We start from the raw sequence: 25,059 nt of genomic DNA, 5'->3' as shown, positions 1-25,059 counted from the left end.
AGCTCAGAACTTGTGTATAAAGCTTTGAAATGAGGAGAATACTGTATATGTTTAGAACTGAGGCTTAATTGGCCCCACGTTTTTTGACTGAAACCGTGTATATCCTGAATGTTCTAGTATTTACTTCTAAGGAAACTCTCAAAATGTGGTAAAACTCTTAAAATACACAATGATCTTTCCAGGAAACGAATATGAACCTGTAACTAACAGTTTAAATACAAGTAAATAGAATGGAACCACATTTAATGGCGAGTACAATTACCGAGATTACAGGAAAATAGCTCTGAAATGACGAAAATTCTGATAATATTAACATGTCCGGCTATTTTAAGTGGTGTTTTCACTAAAATGCGATTTCAAACATTAATAATTCCTGTTTATAGAGCTCAGAACTTGGGTATAAAGCTTTGAAATGAGGAGAATACCGTTCATGTTTACAACTGAGGCTTAATTGGCAACGCGTTTTTTGACTGAAACCGTGTATATCCTGAAGGTTCTAGTATTTACGTCTAAGGAAACTCTCAAAATGTGGTAAAACTCTTAAAATACACCATGATCTTTCCATGAAACGAAAATGAACCTGTAACTAACAGTTGAAATACATGGAAATAGATTCGAACAACATTTAATGCCGAGTTCAATTACCGAGATTACAGGTAGAAAGCTCTGAAATGACCAAAATTCTGATAATATTAACGAGTCCGGCTATTTTACGTGGCGTTTTCACTAAACTGTGATTTCAAACATTAAGATTTCTGTTTGTAGAGCTCAGAATTTTTGAATAAAGCTTTGAAATAAAGAGAATACTGGTCATGTTCACAACTGAGGCTTAATTGTCAAGCTTTTTTGACTGAAACCGTGTATATCCTGAAGGTTAGTATTTACTTCTAAGGAAACTCTCAAAATCTGGTAAAACTCTTAAAATACACGCTGATCTTTCCAGGAATCGAAAATGAACCTGTAACTAACAGTTGAAATACAAGTAAATAGATTCTAACCACATTTAATGCCGATTTCAATTACCGAGATTACAGGAAGAGAGCCCTGAAATAAGGAGAATTCAGATAATATTAACGAATCCGGCTATTTTTTGTGGCGTTTTCACTAAAATGTGATTTCAAGCATTAATAATTCCCGTTTAAACAGCTCAGAACTTGTGTATAAAGCTTTGAAATGACGAGAATACTGTTCATGTTTACAACTGAGGCTTAATTGGCCCCACGTTTTTTGAATGAAACTGTGTATATCCTGAAGGTTCTAGTGTTTACTTCTAAGGAAACTCTCAAAATGTGGTAAAACTCTTAAAATACACAATGATCTTTCCAGGAAACGAATATGAACCTGTAACTAACAGTTGAAATACTAGAAAATAGATTCGAACAACATTTAATGCCGAGTTTAATTACCGAGATTACAGGTAGAAAGTTCTAAAATGACCAAAATTCTGATAATATTATCAAGTCTGGCAATTTAAAGTGGCGTTTTCACTTAACTGTGATTTCAAACATTAATAATTCCCGTTTATACAGCTCAGATCTTGTGTATAAAGCTTTGAAATGAGGAGAATACTGTTCATGTTTACAACTGAGGCTTAATTGGCCCCACGTTTTTTGATTGAATCCGTGTATATTCTGAAGGTTCTAGCATTTACTTCTAAGGAAACTCTCAAAATGTGGTAAAACTCTTAAAATACACAATTATCTTTCCAGGAAATGAATATGAACCTGTAACTAACAGTTGAAATACAAGTAAATAGATTCTAACCACATTTAAAGCTGAGTTCAATTACTGAGATTACAGGTAGAAAGCTCTGAAATGACGAAAATTCTGATAATATTAACAAGTCCGGCTATTTTATGTGGCGTTTTCACTAAAATGTGATTTCAAACATTAAGATTTCGGTTTATAGAGCTCAGAATTTTTGAATAAAGCTTTGAAATGAGAAGAATACTGGTCATGTTCACAACTGAGGCTTAATTGGCCCCAAGTTTTTTGACTGAAACCGTGTATACCCTGAAGGTTCTAGTATTCACTTCTAAGGAAAGTCTCAAAATGTGGTAAAACTCTTAAAATACACAATGATCTTTCCAGGAAACGAATATGAACCTGTAACTAACAGTTCAAGTACAAGTAAATAGATTGTAACCACATTTAAAGCCGATTTCAATTACCGAGATTACAGGAAGAGAGCTCTGAAATGAGGAGAATTCAGATACTATTAACTAGTCCGGGTATTTTATGGGGCGTTTTCACTAAAATGTGATTTCCAATATTAATAATTCCTGTTTATACAGCTCAGAACTTGCGTATAAAGCTTCGAAATCAGAAGAATACTGTTCAAATTTACAACTGAGGCTTAATTGGCCACGCGTTTTTTGACTGAAACTGTGTATATCCTGAAGGTTATAGTATTTACTTCTAAGGAAACTCTCAAAATGTGGTAAAACTCTTAAAATACACCATGATCTTTCCAGGAAACGAATATGAACCTGTAACTAACAGTTGAACTACAAGAAAATAGATTCGAACAACATTTAATGCCGAGTTCAATTACAGAGATAACAGGTAGAAAGCTCTGAAATGACGAAAGTTCTGATAATATTAACAAGTCCGGCTATTTTATGTGGCGTTTTCACTAAAATGTTATTTCAAACATTAATAATTCCTGTTTATACAGCTCAGAACTTGTGTATAAGACTTTGAAATGAGGAGAATATTATTCATGTTTCCGACTGAGGCTTAATTGCCCCCACGTTTTTCAACTGAAACCATGTATACTCTGAAGGTTCTAGTACAGGGGTGGGCAAACTTTTTGACTCAAGGACCACAATGGGTTCTTAAACAGGACCGGAGGGCCGGAACAAAAGCATGGATTGAGTGTTTGTGTGAACTAATATAAATTCAAAGGAAACATCATTACATAAAAGGGTACGGTCTTTTTTTTTTTTTTAGTTTTATACATTTCAAACATTCCAGATCCGGCCAGCGGGTGGTAGCTTGCCCACCCCTGTTATTTACTTCTAAGGAAACTCTCAAAATGTGGTAAAACTCTCAAAATACACAATGATCTTTCCAGGAAATGAATATGTACCTGTAACTAACAGTTGAAATACATGTAAATAGATTCTAACCACATTGAATGCCAATTTCAATTACCGAGATTACAGGAAGAGAGCTCTGAAATGAGGAGAATTCAGATAATATTAAAGATTCTGGCTATTTTATGAGGCATTTTCACTAAAATGTGATTTCAAACATTAAGATTTCTGTTTATAGAGTTCAGAATTTTTGAATAAAGCTTTGAAATAAAGAGAATACTGGTCATGTTCACAACTGAGGCTTAATTGTCAAGCTTTTTTGACTGAAACCGTGTATATCCTGAAGGTTAGTATTTACTTCTAAGGAAACTCTCAAAATGTGGTAAAACTCTTAAAATACACGCTGATCTTTCCAGGAAGAGAAAATGAACCTGTAACTAACAGTTGAAATACAAGTAAATAGATTCTAACCACATTTAATGCCGATTTCAATTACCGAGATTACAGGAAGAGAGCTCTGAAATGAGGAAAATTCAGATAATATTAAAGATTCTGGCTATTTTATGAGGCATTTTCACTAAAATGTGATTTCAAACATTAAGATTTCTGTTTATAGAGCTCAGAACTTGTGTATAAAGCTTTGAAATGAGGAGAATACTGTATATGTTTAGAACTGAGGCTTAATTGGCCCCACGTTTTTTGACTGAAACCGTGTATATCCTGAATGTTCTAGTATTTACTTCTAAGGAAACTCTCAAAATGTGGTAAAACTCTTAAAATACACAATGATCTTTCCAGGAAACGAATATGAACCTGTAACTAACAGTTTAAATACAAGTAAATAGAATGGAACCACATTTAATGGCGAGTACAATTACCGAGATTACAGGAAAATAGCTCTGAAATGACGAAAATTCTGATAATATTAACATGTCCGGCTATTTTAAGTGGTGTTTTCACTAAAATGCGATTTCAAACATTAATAATTCCCGTTTATACAGCTCAGATCTTGTGTATAAAGCTTTGAAATGAGGAGAATACTGTTCATGTTTACAACTGAGGCTTAATTGGCCCCACGTTTTTTGATTGAATCCGTGTATATTCTGAAGGTTCTAGCATTTACTTCTAAGGAAACTCTCAAAATGTGGTAAAACTCTTAAAATACACAATTATCTTTCCAGGAAATGAATATGAACCTGTAACTAACAGTTGAAATACAAGTAAATAGATTCTAACCACATTTAAAGCTGAGTTCAATTACTGAGATTACAGGTAGAAAGCTCTGAAATGACGAAAATTCTGATAATATTAACAAGTCCGGCTATTTTATGTGGCGTTTTCACTAAAATGTGATTTCAAACATTAAGATTTCTGTTTATAGAGCTCAGAATTTTTGAATAAAGCTTTGAAATGAGAAGAATACTGGTCATGTTCACAACTGAGGCTTAATTGGCCCCAAGTTTTTTGACTGAAACCGTGTATACCCTGAAGGTTCTAGTATTCACTTCTAAGGAAAGTCTCAAAATGTGGTAAAACTCTTAAAATACACAATGATCTTTCCAGGAAACGAATATGAACCTGTAACTAACAGTTCAAGTACAAGTAAATAGATTGTAACCACATTTAAAGCCGATTTCAATTACCGAGATTACAGGAAGAGAGCTCTGAAATGAGGAGAATTCAGATACTATTAACGAGTCCGGGTATTTTATGGGGCGTTTTCACTAAAATGTGATTTCCAATATTAATAATTCCTGTTTATACAGCTCAGAACTTGCGTATAAAGCTTCGAAATCAGAAGAATACTGTTCAAATTTACAACTGAGGCTTAATTGGCCACGCGTTTTTTGACTGAAACTGTGTATATCCTGAAGGTTATAGTATTTACTTCTAAGGAAACTCTCAAAATGTGGTAAAACTCTTAAAATACACCATGATCTTTCCAGGAAACGAATATGAACCTGTAACTAACAGTTGAACTACAAGAAAATAGATTCGAACAACATTTAATGCCGAGTTCAATTACAGAGATAACAGGTAGAAAGCTCTGAAATGACGAAAGTTCTGATAATATTAACAAGTCCGGCTATTTTATGTGGCGTTTTCACTAAAATGTTATTTCAAACATTAATAATTCCTGTTTATACAGCTCAGAACTTGTGTATAAGACTTTGAAATGAGGAGAATATTATTCATGTTTCCGACTGAGGCTTAATTGCCCCCACGTTTTTCAACTGAAACCATGTATACTCTGAAGGTTCTAGTACAGGGGTGGGCAAACTTTTTGACTCAAGGACCACAATGGGTTCTTAAACAGGACCGGAGGGCCGGAACAAAAGCATGGATTGAGTGTTTGTGTGAACTAATATAAATTCAAAGGAAACATCATTACATAAAAGGGTACGGTCTTTTTTTTTTTTTTAGTTTTATACATTTCAAACATTCCAGATCCGGCCAGCGGGTGGTAGCTTGCCCACCCCTGTTATTTACTTCTAAGGAAACTCTCAAAATGTGGTAAAACTCTCAAAATACACAATGATCTTTCCAGGAAATGAATATGTACCTGTAACTAACAGTTGAAATACATGTAAATAGATTCTAACCACATTGAATGCCAATTTCAATTACCGAGATTACAGGAAGAGAGCTCTGAAATGAGAAGAATTCAGATAATATTAAAGATTCTGGCTATTTTATGAGGCATTTTCACTAAAATGTGATTTCAAACATTAAGATTTCTGTTTATAGAGCTCAGAATTTGTGTATAAAGCTTTGAAATGAGGAGAATACTGTATATGTTTAGAACTGAGGCTTAATTGGCCCCACGTTTTTTGACTGAAACCGTGTATATCCTGAATGTTCTAGTATTTACTTCTAAGGAAACTCTCAAAATGTGGTAAAACTCTTAAAATACACAATGATCTTTCCAGGAAACGAATATGAACCTGTAACTAACAGTTTAAATACAAGTAAATAGAATGGAACCACATTTAATGGCGAGTACAATTACCGAGATTACAGGAAAATAGCTCAGAAATGACGAAAGTTCTGATAATATTAACATGTCCGGCTATTTTAAGTGGTGTTTTCACTAAAATGCGATTTCAAACATTAATAATTCCTGTTTATAGAGCTCAGAACTTGGGTATAAAGCTTTGAAATGAGGAGAATACCGTTCATGTTTACAACTGAGGCTTAATTGGCAACGCGTTTTTTGACTGAAACCGTGTATATCCTGAAGGTTCTAGTATTTACGTCTAAGGAAACTCTAAAAATGTGGTAAAACTCTTAAAATACACCATGATCTTTCCATGAAACGAAAATGAACCTGTAACTAACAGTTGAAATACATGGAAATAGATTCGAACAACATTTAATGCCGAGTTCAATTACCGAGATTACAGGTAGAAAGCTCTGAAATGACCAAAATTCTGATAATATTAACGAGTCCGGCTATTTTACGTGGCGTTTTCACTAAACTGTGATTTCAAACATTAAGATTTCTGTTTATAGAGCTCAGAATTTTTGAATAAAGCTTTGAAATGAAGAGAATACTGGTCATGTTCACAACTGAGGCTTAATTGTCAAGCTTTTTTGACTGAAACCGTGTATATCCTGAAGGTTAGTATTTACTTCTAAGGAAACTCTCAAAATGTGGTAAAACTCTTAAAATACACGCTGATCTTTCCAGGAATCGAAAATGAACCTGTAACTAACAATTGAAATACAAGTAAATAGATTCTAACCACATTTAATGCCGATTTCAATTACCGAGATTACAGGAAGAGAGCTCTGAAATAAGGAGAATTCAGATAATATTAACGAATCCGGCTATTTTTTGTGGCGTTTTCACTAAAATGTGATTTCAAGCATTAATAATTCCCGTTTAAACAGCTCAGAACTTGTGTATAAAGCTTTGAAATGACGAGAATACTGTTCATGTTTACAACTGAGGCTTAATTGGCCCCACGTTTTTTGATTGAATCCGTGTATATTCTGAAGGTTCTAGTATTTACTTCTAAGGAAACTCTCAAAATGTGGTAAAACTCTTAAAATACACAATTATCTTTCCAGGAAATGAATATGAACCTGTAACTAACAGTTGAAATACAAGTAAATAGATTCTAACCACATTTAAAGCTGAGTTCAATTACTGAGATTACAGGTAGAAAGCTCTGAAATGACGAAAATTCTGATAATATTAACAAGTCCGGCTATTTTATGTGGCGTTTTCACTAAAATGTGATTTCAAACATTAAGATTTCGGTTTATAGAGCTCAGAATTTTTGAATAAAGCTTTGAAATGAGAAGAATACTGGTCATGTTCACAACTGAGGCTTAATTGGCCCCAAGTTTTTTGACTGAAACCGTGTATACCCTGAAGGTTCTAGTATTCACTTCTAAGGAAAGTCTCAAAATGTGGTAAAACTCTTAAAATACACAATGATCTTTCCAGGAAACGAATATGAACCTGTAACTAACAGTTCAAGTACAAGTAAATAGATTGTAACCACATTTAAAGCCGATTTCAATTACCGAGATTACAGGAAGAGAGCTCTGAAATGAGGAGAATTCAGATACTATGAACGAGTCCGGCTATTTTATGGGGCCTTTTCACTAAAATGTGATTTCCAATATTAATAATTCCTGTTTATACAGCTCAGAACTTGCGTATAAAGCTTCGAAATCAGAAGAATACTGTTCAAATTTACAACTGAGGCTTAATTGGCCACGCGTTTTTTGACTGAAACTGTGTATATCCTGAAGGTTATAGTATTTACTTCTAAGGAAACTCTCAAAATGTGGTAAAACTCTTAAAATACACCATGATCTTTCCAGGAAACGAATATGAACCTGTAACTAACAGTTGAACTACAAGAAAATAGATTCGAACAACATTTAATGCCGAGTTCAATTACAGAGATAACAGGTAGAAAGCTCTGAAATGACGAAAGTTCTGATAATATTAACAAGTCCGGCTATTTTATGTGGCGTTTTCACTAAAATGTTATTTCAAACATTAATAATTCCTGTTTATACAGCTCAGAACTTGTGTATAAGACTTTGAAATGAGGAGAATATTATTCATGTTTCCGACTGAGGCTTAATTGCCCCCACGTTTTTCAACTGAAACCATGTATACTCTGAAGGTTCTAGTACAGGGGTGGGCAAACTTTTTGACTCAAGGACCACAATGGGTTCTTAAACAGGACCGGAGGGCCGGAACAAAAGCATGGATTGAGTGTTTGTGTGAACTAATATAAATTCAAAGGAAACATCATTACATAAAAGGGTACGGTCTTTTTTTTTTTTTTAGTTTTATACATTTCAAACATTCCAGATCCGGCCAGCGGGTGGTAGCTTGCCCACCCCTGTTATTTACTTCTAAGGAAACTCTCAAAATGTGGTAAAACTCTCAAAATACACAATGATCTTTCCAGGAAATGAATATGTACCTGTAACTAACAGTTGAAATACATGTAAATAGATTCTAACCACATTGAATGCCAATTTCAATTACCGAGATTACAGGAAGAGAGCTCTGAAATGAGGAGAATTCAGATAATATTAAAGATTCTGGCTATTTTATGAGGCATTTTCACTAAAATGTGATTTCAAACATTAAGATTTCTGTTTATAGAGTTCAGAATTTTTGAATAAAGCTTTGAAATAAAGAGAATACTGGTCATGTTCACAACTGAGGCTTAATTGTCAAGCTTTTTTGACTGAAACCGTGTATATCCTGAAGGTTAGTATTTACTTCTAAGGAAACTCTCAAAATGTGGTAAAACTCTTAAAATACACGCTGATCTTTCCAGGAATCGAAAATGAACCTGTAACTAACAGTTGAAATACAAGTAAATAGATTCTAACCACATTTAATGCCGATTTCAATTACCGAGATTACAGGAAGAGAGCCCTGAAATAAGGAGAATTCAGATAATATTAACGAATCCGGCTATTTTTTGTGGCGTTTTCACTAAAATGTGATTTCAAGCATTAATAATTCCCGTTTAAACAGCTCAGAACTTGTGTATAAAGCTTTGAAATGACGAGAATACTGTTCATGTTTACAACTGAGGCTTAATTGGCCCCACGTTTTTTGAATGAAACTGTGTATATCCTGAAGGTTCTAGTGTTTACTTCTAAGGAAACTCTCAAAATGTGGTAAAACTCTTAAAATACACAATGATCTTTCCAGGAAACGAATATGAACCTGTAACTAACAGTTGAAATACTAGAAAATAGATTCGAACAACATTTAATGCCGAGTTTAATTACCGAGATTACAGGTAGAAAGTTCTAAAATGACCAAAATTCTGATAATATTATCAAGTCTGGCAATTTAAAGTGGCGTTTTCACTTAACTGTGATTTCAAACATTAATAATTCCCGTTTAAACAGCTCAGAACTTGTGTATAAAGCTTTGAAATGACGAGAATACTGTTCATGTTTACAACTGAGGCTTAATTGGCCCCACGTTTTTTGAATGAAACTGTGTATATCCTGAAGGTTCTAGTGTTTACTTCTAAGGAAACTCTCAAAATGTGGTAAAACTCTTAAAATACACAATGATCTTTCCAGGAAACGAATATGAACCTGTAACTAACAGTTTAAATACAAGTAAATAGAATGGAACCACATTTAATGGCGAGTACAATTACCGAGATTACAGGAAAATAGCTCAGAAATGACGAAAGTTCTGATAATATTAACATGTCCGGCTATTTTAAGTGGTGTTTTCACTAAAATGCGATTTCAAACATTAATAATTACTGTTTATAGAGCTCAGAACTTGGGTATAAAGCTTTGAAATGAGGAGAATACCGTTCATGTTTACAACTGAGGCTTAATTGGCAACGCGTTTTTTGACTGAAACCGTGTATATCCTGAAGGTTCTAGTATTTACGTCTAAGGAAACTCTAAAAATGTGGTAAAACTCTTAAAATACACCATGATCTTTCCATGAAACGAAAATGAACCTGTAACTAACAGTTGAAATACATGGAAATAGATTCGAACAACATTTAATGCCGAGTTCAATTACCGAGATTACAGGTAGAAAGCTCTGAAATGACCAAAATTCTGATAATATTAACGAGTCCGGCTATTTTACGTGGCGTTTTCACTAAACTGTGATTTCAAACATTAAGATTTCTGTTTATAGAGCTCAGAATTTTTGAATAAAGCTTTGAAATGAAGAGAATACTGGTCATGTTCACAACTGAGGCTTAATTGTCAAGCTTTTTTGACTGAAACCGTGTATATCCTGAAGGTTAGTATTTACTTCTAAGGAAACTCTCAAAATGTGGTAAAACTCTTAAAATACACGCTGATCTTTCCAGGAATCGAAAATGAACCTGTAACTAACAATTGAAATACAAGTAAATAGATTCTAACCACATTTAATGCCGATTTCAATTACCGAGATTACAGGAAGAGAGCTCTGAAATAAGGAGAATTCAGATAATATTAACGAATCCGGCTATTTTTTGTGGCGTTTTCACTAAAATGTGATTTCAAGCATTAATAATTCCCGTTTAAACAGCTCAGAACTTGTGTATAAAGCTTTGAAATGACGAGAATACTGTTCATGTTTACAACTGAGGCTTAATTGGCCCCACGTTTTTTGATTGAATCCGTGTATATTCTGAAGGTTCTAGTATTTACTTCTAAGGAAACTCTCAAAATGTGGTAAAACTCTTAAAATACACAATTATCTTTCCAGGAAATGAATATGAACCTGTAACTAACAGTTGAAATACAAGTAAATAGATTCTAACCACATTTAAAGCTGAGTTCAATTACTGAGATTACAGGTAGAAAGCTCTGAAATGACGAAAATTCTGATAATATTAACAAGTTCGGCTATTTTATGTGGCGTTTTCAATAAATGTGATTTCAAACATTAAGATTTCGGTTTATAGAGCTCAGAATTTTTGAATAAAGCTTTGAAATGAGAAGAATACTGGTCATGTTCACAACTGAGGCTTAATTGGCCCCAAGTTTTTTGACTGAAACCGTGTATACCCTGAAGGTTCTAGTATTCACTTCTAAGGAAAGTCTCAAAATGTGGTAAAACTCTTAAAATACACAATGATCTTTCCAGGAAACGAATATGAACCTGTAACTAACAGTTCAAGTACAAGTAAATAGATTGTAACCACATTTAAAGCCCATTTCAATTACCGAGATTACAGGAAGAGAGCTCTGAAATGAGGAGAATTCAGATACTATGAACGAGTCCGGCTATTTTATGGGGCCTTTTCACTAAAATGTGATTTCCAATATTAATAATTCCTGTTTATACAGCTCAGAACTTGCGTATAAAGCTTCGAAATCAGAAGAATACTGTTCAAATTTACAACTGAGGCTTAATTGGCCACGCGTTTTTTGACTGAAACTGTGTATATCCTGAAGGTTATAGTATTTACTTCTAAGGAAACTCTCAAAATGTGGTAAAACTCTTAAAATACACCATGATCTTTCCAGGAAACGAATATGAACCTGTAACTAACAGTTGAACTACAAGAAAATAGATTCGAACAACATTTAATGCCGAGTTCAATTACAGAGATAACAGGTAGAAAGCTCTGAAATGACGAAAGTTCTGATAATATTAACAAGTCCGGCTATTTTATGTGGCGTTTTCACTAAAATGTTATTTCAAAAATTAATAATTCCTGTTTATACAGCTCAGAACTTGTGTATAAGACTTTGAAATGAGGAGAATATTATTCATGTTTCCGACTGAGGCTTAATTGCCCCCACGTTTTTCAACTGAAACCATGTATACTCTGAAGGTTCTAGTACAGGGGTGGGCAAACTTTTTGACTCAAGGACCACAATGGGTTCTTAAACAGGACCGGAGGGCCGGAACAAAAGCATGGATTGAGTGTTTGTGTGAACTAATATAAATTCAAAGGAAACATCATTACATAAAAGGGTACGGTCTTTTTTTTTTTTTTAGTTTTATACATTTCAAACATTCCAGATCCGGCCAGCGGGTGGTAGCTTGCCCACCCCTGTTATTTACTTCTAAGGAAACTCTCAAAATGTGGTAAAACTCTCAAAATACACAATGATCTTTCCAGGAAATGAATATGTACCTGTAACTAACAGTTGAAATACATGTAAATAGATTCTAACCACATTGAATGCCAATTTCAATTACCGAGATTACAGGAAGAGAGCTCTGAAATGAGGAGAATTCAGATAATATTAAAGATTCTGGCTATTTTATGAGGCATTTTCACTAAAATGTGATTTCAAACATTAAGATTTCTGTTTATAGAGTTCAGAATTTTTGAATAAAGCTTTGAAATAAAGAGAATACTGGTCATGTTCACAACTGAGGCTTAATTGTCAAGCTTTTTTGACTGAAACCGTGTATATCCTGAAGGTTAGTATTTACTTCTAAGGAAACTCTCAAAATGTGGTAAAACTCTTAAAATACACGCTGATCTTTCCAGGAATCGAAAATGAACCTGTAACTAACAGTTGAAATACAAGTAAATAGATTCTAACCACATTTAATGCCGATTTCAATTACCGAGATTACAGGAAGAGAGCCCTGAAATAAGGAGAATTCAGATAATATTAACGAATCCGGCTATTTTTTGTGGCGTTTTCACTAAAATGTGATTTCAAGCATTAATAATTCCCGTTTAAACAGCTCAGAACTTGTGTATAAAGCTTTGAAATGACGAGAATACTGTTCATGTTTACAACTGAGGCTTAATTGGCCCCACGTTTTTTGAATGAAACTGTGTATATCCTGAAGGTTCTAGTGTTTACTTCTAAGGAAACTCTCAAAATGTGGTAAAACTCTTAAAATACACAATGATCTTTCCAGGAAACGAATATGAACCTGTAACTAACAGTTGAAATACTAGAAAATAGATTCGAACAACATTTAATGCCGAGTTTAATTACCGAGATTACAGGTAGAAAGTTCTAAAATGACCAAAATTCTGATAATATTATCAAGTCTGGCAATTTAAAGTGGCGTTTTCACTAAACTGTGATTTCAAACATTAATAATTCCCGTTTATACAGCTCAGATCTTGTGTATAAAGCTTTGAAATGAGGAGAATACTGTTCATGTTTACAACTGAGGCTTAATTGGCCCCACGTTTTTTGATTGAATCCGTGTATATTCTGAAGGTTCTAGTATTTACTTCTAAGGAAACTCTCAAAATGTGGTAAAACTCTTAAAATACACAATTATCTTTCCAGGAAATGAATATGAACCTGTAACTAACAGTTGAAATACAAGTAAATAGATTCTAACCACATTTAAAGCTGAGTTCAATTACTGAGATTACAGGTAGAAAGCTCTGAAATGACGAAAATTGTGATAATATTAACAAGTCCGGCTATTTTATGTGGCGTTTTCACTAAAATGTGATTTCAAACATTATAGAGCTCAGAATTTTTGAATAAAGCTTTGAAATGAGAAGAATACTGGTCATGTTCACAACTGAGGCTTAATTGGCCCCAAGTTTTTTGACTGAAACCGTGTATACCCTGAAGGTTCTAGTATTCACTTCTAAGGACAGTCTCAAAATGTGGTAAAACTCTTAAAATACACAATGATCTTTCCAGGAAACGAATATGAACCTGTACCTAACAGTTCAAGTACAAGTAAATAGATTGTAACCACATTTAAAGCCGATTTCAATTACCGAGATTACAGGAAGAGAGCTCTGAAATGAGGAGAATTCAGATACTATTAACGAGTCCGGGTATTTTATGGGGCGTTTTCACTAAAATGTGATTTCCAATATTAATAATTCCTGTTTATACAGCTCAGAACTTGCGTATAAAGCTTCGAAATCAGAAGAATACTGTTCAAATTTACAACTGAGGCTTAATTGGTCACGCGTTTTTTGACTGAAATTGTGTATATCCTGAAGGTTATAGTATTTACTTCTAAGGAAACTCTCAAAATGTGGTAAAACTCTTAAAATACACCATGATCTTTCCAGGAAACGAATATGAACCTGTAACTAACAGTTGAACTACAAGAAAATAGATTCGAACAACATTTAATGCCGAGTTCAATTACAGAGATAACAGGTAGAAAGCTCTGAAATGACGAAAGTTCTGATAATATTAACAAGTCCGGCTATTTTATGTGGCGTTTTCACTAAAATGTTATTTCAAACATTAATAATTCCTGTTTATACAGCTCAGAACTTGTGTATAAGACTTTGAAATGAGGAGAATATTATTCATGTTTCCGACTGAGGCTTAATTGCCCCCACGTTTTTCAACTGAAACCATGTATACTCTGAAGGTTCTAGTACAGGGGTGGGCAAACTTTTTGACTCAAGGACCACAATGGGTTCTTAAACAGGACCGGAGGGCCGGAACAAAAGCATGGATTGAGTGTTTGTGTGAACTAATATAAATTCAAAGAAAACATCATTACATAAAAGGGTACGGTCTTTTTTTTTTTTTTAGTTTTATACATTTCAAACATTCCAGATCCGGCCAGCGGGTGGTAGATTGCCCACCCCTGTTATTTACTTCTAAGGAAACTCTCAAAATGTGGTAAAACTCTCAAAATACACAATGATCTTTCCAGGAAACGAATATGTACCTGTAACTAACAGTTGAAATACATGTAAATAGATTCTAACCACATTTAATGCCGATTTCAATTACCGAGATTACAGGAAGAGAGCTCTGAAATGAGGAGAATTCAGATAATATTAAAGATTCTGGCTATTTTATGAGGCATTTTCACTAAAATGTGATTTCAAACATTAAGATTTCTGTTTATAGAGCTCAGAATTTGTGTATAAAGCTTTGAAATGAGGAGAATACTGTATATGTTTAGAACTGAGGCTTAATTGGCCCCACGTTTTTTGACTGAAACCGTGTATATCCTGAATGTTCTAGTATTTACTTCTAAGGAAACTCTCAACATGTGGTAAAACTCTTAAAATACACAATGATCTTTCCAGGAAACGAATATGAACCTGTAACTAACAGTTTAAATACAAGTAAATAGAATGGAACCACATTTAATGGCGAGTACAATTACCGAGATTACAGGAAAATAGCTCTGAAATGACGAAAATTCTGATAATATTAACATGTCCGGCTATTTTAAGTGGTGTTTTCACTAAAATGCGATTTCAAACATTAATAATTACTGTTTATAGAGCTCAGAACTTGGGTATAAAGCTTTGAAATGAGGAGAATACCGTTCATGTTTACAACTGAGGCTTAATTGGCAACGCGTTTTTTGACTGAAACCGTGTATATCCTGAAGGTTCTAGTATTTACATCTAAGGAAACTCTCAAAATGTGGTAAAACTCTTAAAATACACCATGATCTTTCCATGAAACGAAAATGAACCTGTAACTAACAGTTGAAATACATGTAAATAGATTCTAAGCACATTTAATGCCGATTTCAATTACCGAGTTTACAGGAAAAGAGCTCCGAAATGAGGTGAATTCAGATAATATGTACGAGTCCGGCTATTTTTTGTGGCGTTTTCACTAAAATGTGATTTCAAACATTAATAATTCCCGTTTATACAGCTCAGAATTGTGTATAATGCTTTCAAGTGAGGAGAATACGCTTTATGTTTACAACTGAGGCTTAATTGGCCACGCGTTTTTTGACTGAAACCGTGTATATCCTGAAGGTTCTAGCATTTACTTCTAAGGAAACTCTCAAAATGTGGTAAAACTCTTAAAATACACAATGATCTTTCCAGGAAACGAATATGAACCTATCACTAACAGTTGAAATACTAGTAAATAGATTCGAACAACATTTAATGCCGAGTTCAATTACCGAGATTACAGGTAGAAAGCTATGAAATGACGAAAATTCTGATAATATTAACGAGTCCGGCTATTTTATGTGGCGTTTTCACTAAAATGTGATTTCAAACATTAAGATTTCTGTTTATAGTTCTCAGAATTTTTGAATAAAGCTTTGAATTGAGGAGAATACTGTTCATGTTCACAACTGAGGCTTAATTGGCCAAGCACTTTTTGACTGAAACCGTGTATATCCTGAAGGTTAGTGTTTACTTCGAAGGAAAGTCTCAAAATGTGGTAAAACTCTTAAAATACACAATGATCTTTCCAGGAAACGGATATGAACCTGTAACTAACAGTTCAAGTACAAGTAAATAGATTGTAACCACATTTAAAGCCAATTTCAATTACCGAGATTACAGCTAGAAAGCTCTGAAATGAGGACAATTCACATAATATTAACAAGTCCGGCTATTTTAAGTGGTGTTTTCATAAAATGCGATTTCAAACATTAATAATTACTGTTTATAGAGCTCAGAACTTGGGTATAAAGCTTTGAAATGAGGAGAATACCGTTCATGTTTACAACTGAGGCTTCATTGGCCACGCGTTTTTTGACTGAAACCGTGTATGTCCTGAAGGTGCTATTATTTACGTCTAAGGAAACTCTCAAAATGTGGTAAAACTCTTAAAATACACAATTATCTTTTCAGGAAATTAATATGAACCTGTAACTAACAGTTGAAATACAAGTAAATAGATTCTAACCAAATTTAATGCCGAGTTCAATTACCGAGATTACAGGAAGAGAGCTTTGAAATGCGAATTCAGATAATATTAACATGACCGGCTACTTTTTGTGGTGTTTACACTAAAATGTGATTTCAAACATAAAGATTTCTGTTTATACAGCTCAGAACTTGTGTATAAGTCTTTGAAATGAGAAGAATACTGTTCATATTTACAACTGAGCCTCATTTGTCCACGCGTTTTTTGACTGAAAACCTGTGTATCCTGAAGCTTCTAGTATTTACTTATAAGGAAACTCTCAAAATGTGGTAAAACTCTTCAAATACACATTGATCTTTCCAGGAAACGAATATGAACCTGTACCTAACAGTTGAAATACAAGTAAATAGATTTTAACCACATTTAATGGCGTGTTCAATTACCGAGATTACTGGTAGAAAGCTCTGAAATGACGCGAATTCTTATAATATTAACAAGTCCGGATATTTTGAGTGGCATTTTCACTAAAATGTGATTTCAAACATTAAGAGTCCCGATTTATAGAGCTCAGAACTTGTGTATAAAGCTTTCAAATGAGGAGAAACTGTTTATATTTACAACTGAGGCTTAATTGGCCACGCATTTTTTGACTGAAACCGTGTATATCCTGAAGGTCTAGTATTTACTTCTAAGGAAACTCTCAAAATGCAGTAGAACTCTTAAAATACACAATTACCTTTTCAGGAAACGAATATGAACCTGTACCTAACAGTTGAAATACAAGTAAATAGATTCTAACCACATTTAATGGCGAGTTCAGTTACCTAGATTACAGTTAGAAAGCTCTGAAATGAGGACAATTCACATAATATTAACAAGTCCGGCTATTTTAAGTGGCTTTTTCACTAAAATGTGATTTCAAACATTAATAATTCCTGTTTATACACTCAGAGCTTGTGTATAAAGTTTTTAAATGAGGAGAATACGGTTTATGTTTACAACTGAGGCTTAATTGGCCCCACGTTTTTTGACTGAAACCGTGTATATCCTGAAGGTTCTAGTATTTACTTGTAAGGAAACTCTCAAAATGTGGTAAAACTCTTAAAATACACATTGATCTTTCCAGGAAACGAATATGAACCTGTACCTAACAGTTGAAATACAAGTAAATACATTTTAACCACATTTAATGGTGAGTTCAATTACCAAGATTACAGGTAGAAAGCTCTGAAATGACGCGAATTCTTATAATATTAACAAGTCAGGATATTTTGAGTGGCATTTTCACTAAAATGTGATTTCAAACATTAAGAGTCTCGATTTATAGAGCTCAGAACTTGTGTATAAAGCTTTGAAATGAGGAGAAACTGTTTATATTTACAACTAAGGCTTAATTGGCCACGCATTTTTTGACTGATACCGTGTATATCCTGAAGGTCTAGTATTTACTTCTAAGGAAACTCTCAAAATGCAGTAGACCTCTTAAAATACACAATTATCTTTTCAGGAAACGAATATGAACCTGTACCTAACAGTTGAAATACAAGTAAATAGATTCTAACCACATTTAATGCCGAGTTCAATTACCGAGATTACAAGAAGTGGGCTTTGAAATGAGGAGAATTCAGAAAATATTAACAAGTCCGGCTATTTTATGTGGCGTTTTCACTAAAATGTGATTTCAAACATTAAGATTTCTGTTTATAGAGCTCAGAATTTTTGAATAAAGCTTTGAAATGAGGAGAATACTGGTCATGTTCACAACTGAGGCTTAATTGTGAAGTGTTTTTTGACTGAAACCGTGTATATCCTGAATGTTCTAGTATTTACTTCTAAGGAAACTCTCAAAATGTGGTAAAACTCTTAAAATACACCATGATCTTTCCAGGAAACGAATATGAACCTGTAACTAACAGTTTAAATACAAGTAAATAGAATGGAACCACATTTAATGGCGAGTACAATTACCGAGATTACAGGAAAATAGCTCTGAAATCACGAAAATTCTGATAATATGAACATGTCCGGCTATTTTAAGTGGTGTTTTCACTAAAATGCGATTTCAAACATTAATAATTCCTGTTTATAGAGCTCAGAACTTGGGTATAAAGCTTTGAAATGAGGAGAATACCGTTCATGTTTACAACTGAGGCTTAATTGGCAACGCGTTTTTTGACTGAAACCGTGTATATCCTGAAGGTTCTAGTATTTACGTCTAAGGAAACTCTCAAAATGTGGTAAAACTCTTAAAATACACCATGATCTTTCCATGAAACGAAAATGAACCTGTAACTAACAGTTGAAATACATGTAAATAGATTCGAACAACATTTAATGCCGAGTTCAATTACCGAGATTACAGGTAGAAAGCTCTGAAATGACGAAAATTCTGATAATATTAACGAGTCCGGCTATTTTACGTGGCGTTTTCACTAACCTGTGATTTCAAACATTAAGATTTCTGTTTATAGAGCTCAGAATTTTTGAATAAAGCTTTGAAATGAAGAGAATACTGGTCATGTTCACAACTGAGGCTTAATTGTCAAGCTTTTTTGACTGAAACCGTGTATATCCTGAAGGTTAGTATTTACTTCTAAGGAAACTCTCAAAATGTGGTAAAACTCTTAAAATACACGCTGATCTTTCCAGGAATCGAAAATGAACCTGTAACTAACAGTTGAAATACAAGTAAATAGATTCTAACCACATTTAATGCCGATTTCAATTACCGAGATTACAGGAAGAGAGCTCTGAAATAAGGAGAATTCAGATAATATTAACGAATCCGGCTATTTTTTGTGGCGTATTCACTAAAATGTGATTTCAAGCATTAATAATTCCCGTTTAAACAGCTCAGAACTTGTGTATAAAGCTTTGAAATGACGAGAATACTGTTCATGTTTACAACTGAGGCTTAATTGGCCCCACGTTTTTTGAATGAAACTGTGTATATCCTGAAGGTTCTAGTGTTTACTTCTAAGGAAACTCTCAAAATGTGGTAAAACTCTTAAAATACACAATGATCTTTCCAGGAAACGAATATGAACCTGTAACTAACAGTTGAAATACTAGAAAATAGATTCGAACAACATTTAATGCCGAGTTTAATTACCGAGTTTACAGGTAGAAAGTTCTAAAATGACCAAAATTCTGATAATATTATCAAGTCTGGCAATTTAAAGTGGCGTTTTCACTAAACTGTGATTTCAAACATTAATAATTCCCGTTTATACAGCTCAGATCTTGTGTATAAAGCTTTGAAATGAGGAGAATACTGTTCATGTTTACAACTGAGGCTTAATTGGCCCCACGTTTTTTGATTGAATCCGTGTATATTCTGAAGGTTCTAGTATTTACTTCTAAGGAAACTCTCAAAATGTGGTAAAACTCTTAAAATACACAATTATCTTTCCAGGAAATGAATATGAACCTGTAACTAACAGTTCAAGTACAAGTAAATAGATTGTAACCACATTTAAAGCCGATTTCAATTACCGAGATTACAGTAAGAGAGCTCTGAAATGAGGAGAATTCAGATACTATTAACGAGTCCGGGTATTTTATGGGGCGTTTTCACTAAAATGTGATTTCCAATATTAATAATTCCTGTTTATACAGCTCAGAACTTGCGTATAAAGCTTCGAAATCAGAAGAATACTGTTCAAATTTTCAACTGAGGCTTAATTGGCCACGCGTTTTTTGACTGAAACTGTGTATATCCTGAAGGTTCTAGCATTTACTTCTAAGGAAACTCTCAAAATGTGGTAAAACTCTTAAAATACACAATGATCTTTCCAGGAAAGGAATTTGAACCTATCACTAACAGTTGAAATACTAGTAAATAGATTCGAACAACATTTAATGCCGAGTTCAATTACCGAGATAACAGGTAGAAAGCTATGAAATGACGAAAATTCTGATAATATTAACGAGTCCGGCTATTTTATGTGGCGTTTTCACTAAAATGTGATTTCAAACATTAAGATTTCTGTTTATAGTTCTCAGAATTTTTGAATAAAGCTTTGAATTGAGGAGAATACTGTTCATGTTCACAACTGAGGCTTAATTGGCCAAGCGCTTTTTGACTGAAACCGTGTATATCCTGAAGGTTAGTATTTACTTCGAAGGAAAGTCTCAAAATGTGGTAAAACTCTTAAAATACACAATGATCTTTCCAGGAAACGGATATGAACCTCTAACTAACAGTTCAAGTAAAAGTAAATAGATTGTAACCACATTTAAAGCCAATTTCAATTACCGAGATTACAGCTAGAAAGCTCTGAAATGTGGACAATTCACATAATATTAACAAGTCCGGCTATTTAATGCGGCGTTTTCACTAAAATGTGATTTCAAACATTAACAATTCCTGTTTATACAGCTCAGAAGTTGTGTATAAAGCTTTGAAATGAGGAGAATACTGTTCATGTTTACAACTCAGGCTTAATTGGCCACGCGTTTTTTGGCTGAAACAGTGTATATCCTGAAGGTTCTAGTATTTACTTCTAAGGAAACTCTCAAAATGTGGTAAAACTCTTAAAATACACAATTATCTTTCCAGGAAATGAATATGAACCTGTACCTAACAGTTGAAATACAAGTAAATAGATTCTAACCACATTTAAGGCCAAGTTCAATTACCGAGATTACAAGGAGAGTGCTCTGAAATGACGAGAATTCACATCATATTAAAGTTTCCAGCTATTTTATGTGGTGTTTTAACTAAAATGTGATTTCTAACATTAAGATTTCTGTTTATAGAGCTCAGAACTTGTGTATAAAGCTTTGAAATTAGGAGAATACTGTTTATATTTACAACTGAGGGTCAATTGGCCACGCGTTTTTTGTCTGAAACCGTGTATATCCTGAAGGTTCTAGTACTTACTTCTAAGGAAACTCTCAAAATGTCGTAAAACTCTTACAATACACAATGATCTTTCCAGGAAATGAATATGAACCTGTAACTATTAGTTGACATATAACTAAATAGATTCGAATCACATTTTATGACGAGTTCAATTACCGAGATTACAGGTAGAAAGCTCTGAAATGCCGAAAATTCTGAAAATATTAACATGTCCGGCTATTTTAAGTGGTGTTTTCATAAAATGCGATTTCAAACATTAATAATTCCTGTTTATAGAGCTCAGAACTTGGGTATAAAGCTTTGAAATGAGGAGAACACCGTTCATGTTTACAACTGAGGCTTCATTCGCCACGCGTTTTTTGACTGAAACCGTGTATATCCTGAATGTTCTAGTATTTACTTCTAAGGAAACTCTCAAAATGTGGTAAAACTCTTAAAATACACAATTATCTTTCCAGGAAACGAATATGAACCTGGAACTAACAGTTGAAATACAAGTAAATAGATTCTAACCACATTTAATGGCGAGTTCAGTTACCGAGATTACAGGTAGAAAGCTCTGAAATGATGAAATTTCAGATAATATTAACTTGTCTGGCTATGTTAAGTGGTGTTTTCACTAAAATGTGATTTCAAACATTAATAATTCCTGTTTATAGAGCTGAGAACATGGGTATAAAGCTTTGAAATTAGGAGAATACTTTTCATGTTTACAACTGAGGTTTCATTGGCCACGCGTTTTTTGACTGAAACCGTGTATGTCCTGAAGGTGCTAGTATTTACGTCTAAGGAAACTCTCAAAATGTGGTAAAACTCTTAAAATACACAATTATCTTTTCAGGAAATTAATATGAACCTGTAACTAACAGTTGAAATACAAGTAAATAGATTCTAACCAAATTTAATGCCAGGTTCAATTACCGAGATTACAGGAAGAGAGCTTTGAAATGCGAATTCAGATAATATTAACAAGACCGGCTACTTTTTGTGGTGTTTACACTAAAATGTGATTTCAAACATAAAGATTTCTGTTTATACAGCTCAGAACTTGTGTATAAGTCTTTGAAATGAGAAGAATACTGTTCATATTTACAACTGAGGCTCATTTGTCCACGCGTTTTTTGACTGAAAACCTGTGTATCCTGAAGCTTCTAGTATTTACTTATAAGGAAACTCTCAAAATGTGGTAAAACTCTTAAAATACACATTGATCTTTCCAGGAAACGAATATGAACCTGTACCTAACAGTTGAAATACAAGTAAATAGATTTTAACCACATTTAATGGCGAGTTCAATTACCGAGATTACAGGTAGAAAGCTCTGAAATGACGCGAATTCTTATAATATTGACAAGTCCGGATATTTTGAGTGGCATTTTCACTAAAATGTGATTTCAAACATTAAGAGTCCCCATTTATAGAGCTCAGAACTTGTGTATAAAGCTTTCAAATGAGGAGAAACTGTTTATATTTACAACTGAGGCTTAATTGGCCACGCATTTTTTGACTGAAACCGTGTATATCCTGAAGGTCTAGTATTTACTTCTAAGGAAACTCTCAAAATGCAGTAGAACTCTTAAAATACACAATTATCTTTTCAGGAAACGAATATGAACCTGTACCTAACAGTTGAAATACAAGTAAATAGATTCTAACCACATTTAATGGCGAGTTCAGTTACCGAGATTACAGTTAGAAAGCTCTGAAATGAGGACAATTCACATAATATTAACAAGTCCGGCTATTTTAAGTGGCTTTTTCACTAAAATGTGATTTCAAACATTAATAATTCCTGTTTATACACTCAGAGCTTGAGTATAAAGTTTTTAAATGAGGAGAATACGGTTTATGTTTACAACTGAGGCTTAATTGGCCCCACGTTTTTTGACTGAAACCGTGTATATCCTGAAGGTTCTAGTATTTACTTGTAAGGAAACTCTCAAAATGTGGTAAAACTCTTAAAATACACATTGATCTTTCCAGGAAACGAATATGATCCTGTACCTAACAGTTGAAATACAAGTAAATACATTTTAACCACATTTAATGGTGAGTTCAATTACCAAGATTACAGGTAGAAAGCTCTGAAATGACGCGAATTCTTATAATATTAACAAGTCCGGATATTTTGAGTGGCATTTTCACTAAAATGTGATTTCAAACATTAAGAGTCACGATTTATAGAGCTCAGAACTTGTGTATAAAGCTTTCAAATGAGGAAAAACTGTTTATATTTACAACTGAGGCTTAATGGGCCACGCACTTTTTGACTGAAACCGTGTATATCCTGAAGGTCTAGTATTTACTTCTAAGGAAACTCTCAAAATGCAGTAGACCTCTTAAAATACACAATAATCTTTTCAGGAAACGAATATGAACCTGTACCTAACAGTTGAAATACAAGTAAATAGATTCTAACCACATTTAATGCCGAGTTCAATTACCGAGATTACAGGAAAAAAGCTCTGAAATAAGGAGAATTCAGATAATATTAATGAATCCGACTATTTTTTGTGGCGTTTTCACTAAAATGTGATTTCAAGCAGTAATAATTCCCGTTTAAACAGCTCAGAACTTGTGTATAAAGCTTTGAAATGAGAAGAATTCTGTTCATGTTTACAACTGAGGCTTAATTGGCCCCACGTTTTTTGACTAAAACCGTGTATATCCTGAAGGTTCTAGTATTTACTTCTAAGGAAACTCTCAAAATGTGGTAAAACTCTTACAATACAAAATGATCTTTCCAGGAATCGAATATGAACCTGTAACTAACAGTTGAAATACAAGTAAATAGATTCGAACCACATTTAATGCAGAGTTCCGTTACTGAGATTACAGGTAGAAAGCTCTGAAATGACGCAAATTTTGATAATATTAATATGTCTGGCTATTTTAAGTGGTGTTTTCACTAAAATGTGATTTCAAACATTAATAATTCCTGTTTATAGAGCTCAGAACTTGGGTATAAAACTTTGAAATGAGGAGAATACTGTTCATGTTTACAACTGAGGCATAATTGGCCCCACGTTTTTTGACTGAAACCTTGTATATCCTGAAGGTTCTAGTATTTACTCCTAAGGAAAGTCTCAAAATGTGGTAAAACTCTTAAAATACACAAGGATCTTTCCATGAAACAAAAATGAACCTGTAACTAACAGTTGAAATACAAGTAAATAGATTCTAACCACATTTAATGCCGATTTCAATTACCGAGTTTACAGGAAGAGAGCTCCGAAATGAGGAGAATTCAGATAATATTAACGAGTCCGGCTATTTTATGTGGCGTTTTCACTAAAATGTGATTTCAAACATTAATAATTCCTGTTTATACAGCTCATAACTTGTGTATAAAGCTTCGAAATGAAGAGATTGCTGTTCATGTTTACTACTGAGGCTTAATTGGCACCACGTTTTTTGACTGAAACTGGGTATAACCTGAAGCTTCTAGTATTTACTTCTAAGGACACTCTCAAAATGTGATAAAACTCTTAAAATACACAATGATCTTTCCAGGAAACGAAGATGAACCTGTTACTAACAGTTGAAATCCTAGAAAATAGATTCGAACAACATTTAATGCCGAGTTCAATTACCGAGATTACAGGTAGAAATCTCTGAAATGAATAAAATTCTGAT

This window comes from Myotis nattereri (assembly GCF_964212035.1).
Source record: "Myotis nattereri genome assembly, chromosome: 2".
NCBI lineage: Eukaryota > Metazoa > Chordata > Mammalia > Chiroptera > Vespertilionidae > Myotis > Myotis nattereri.
The sequence above is the reverse complement of the archived record's forward strand: the minus strand, read 5'-3'. Positions refer to the sequence as shown.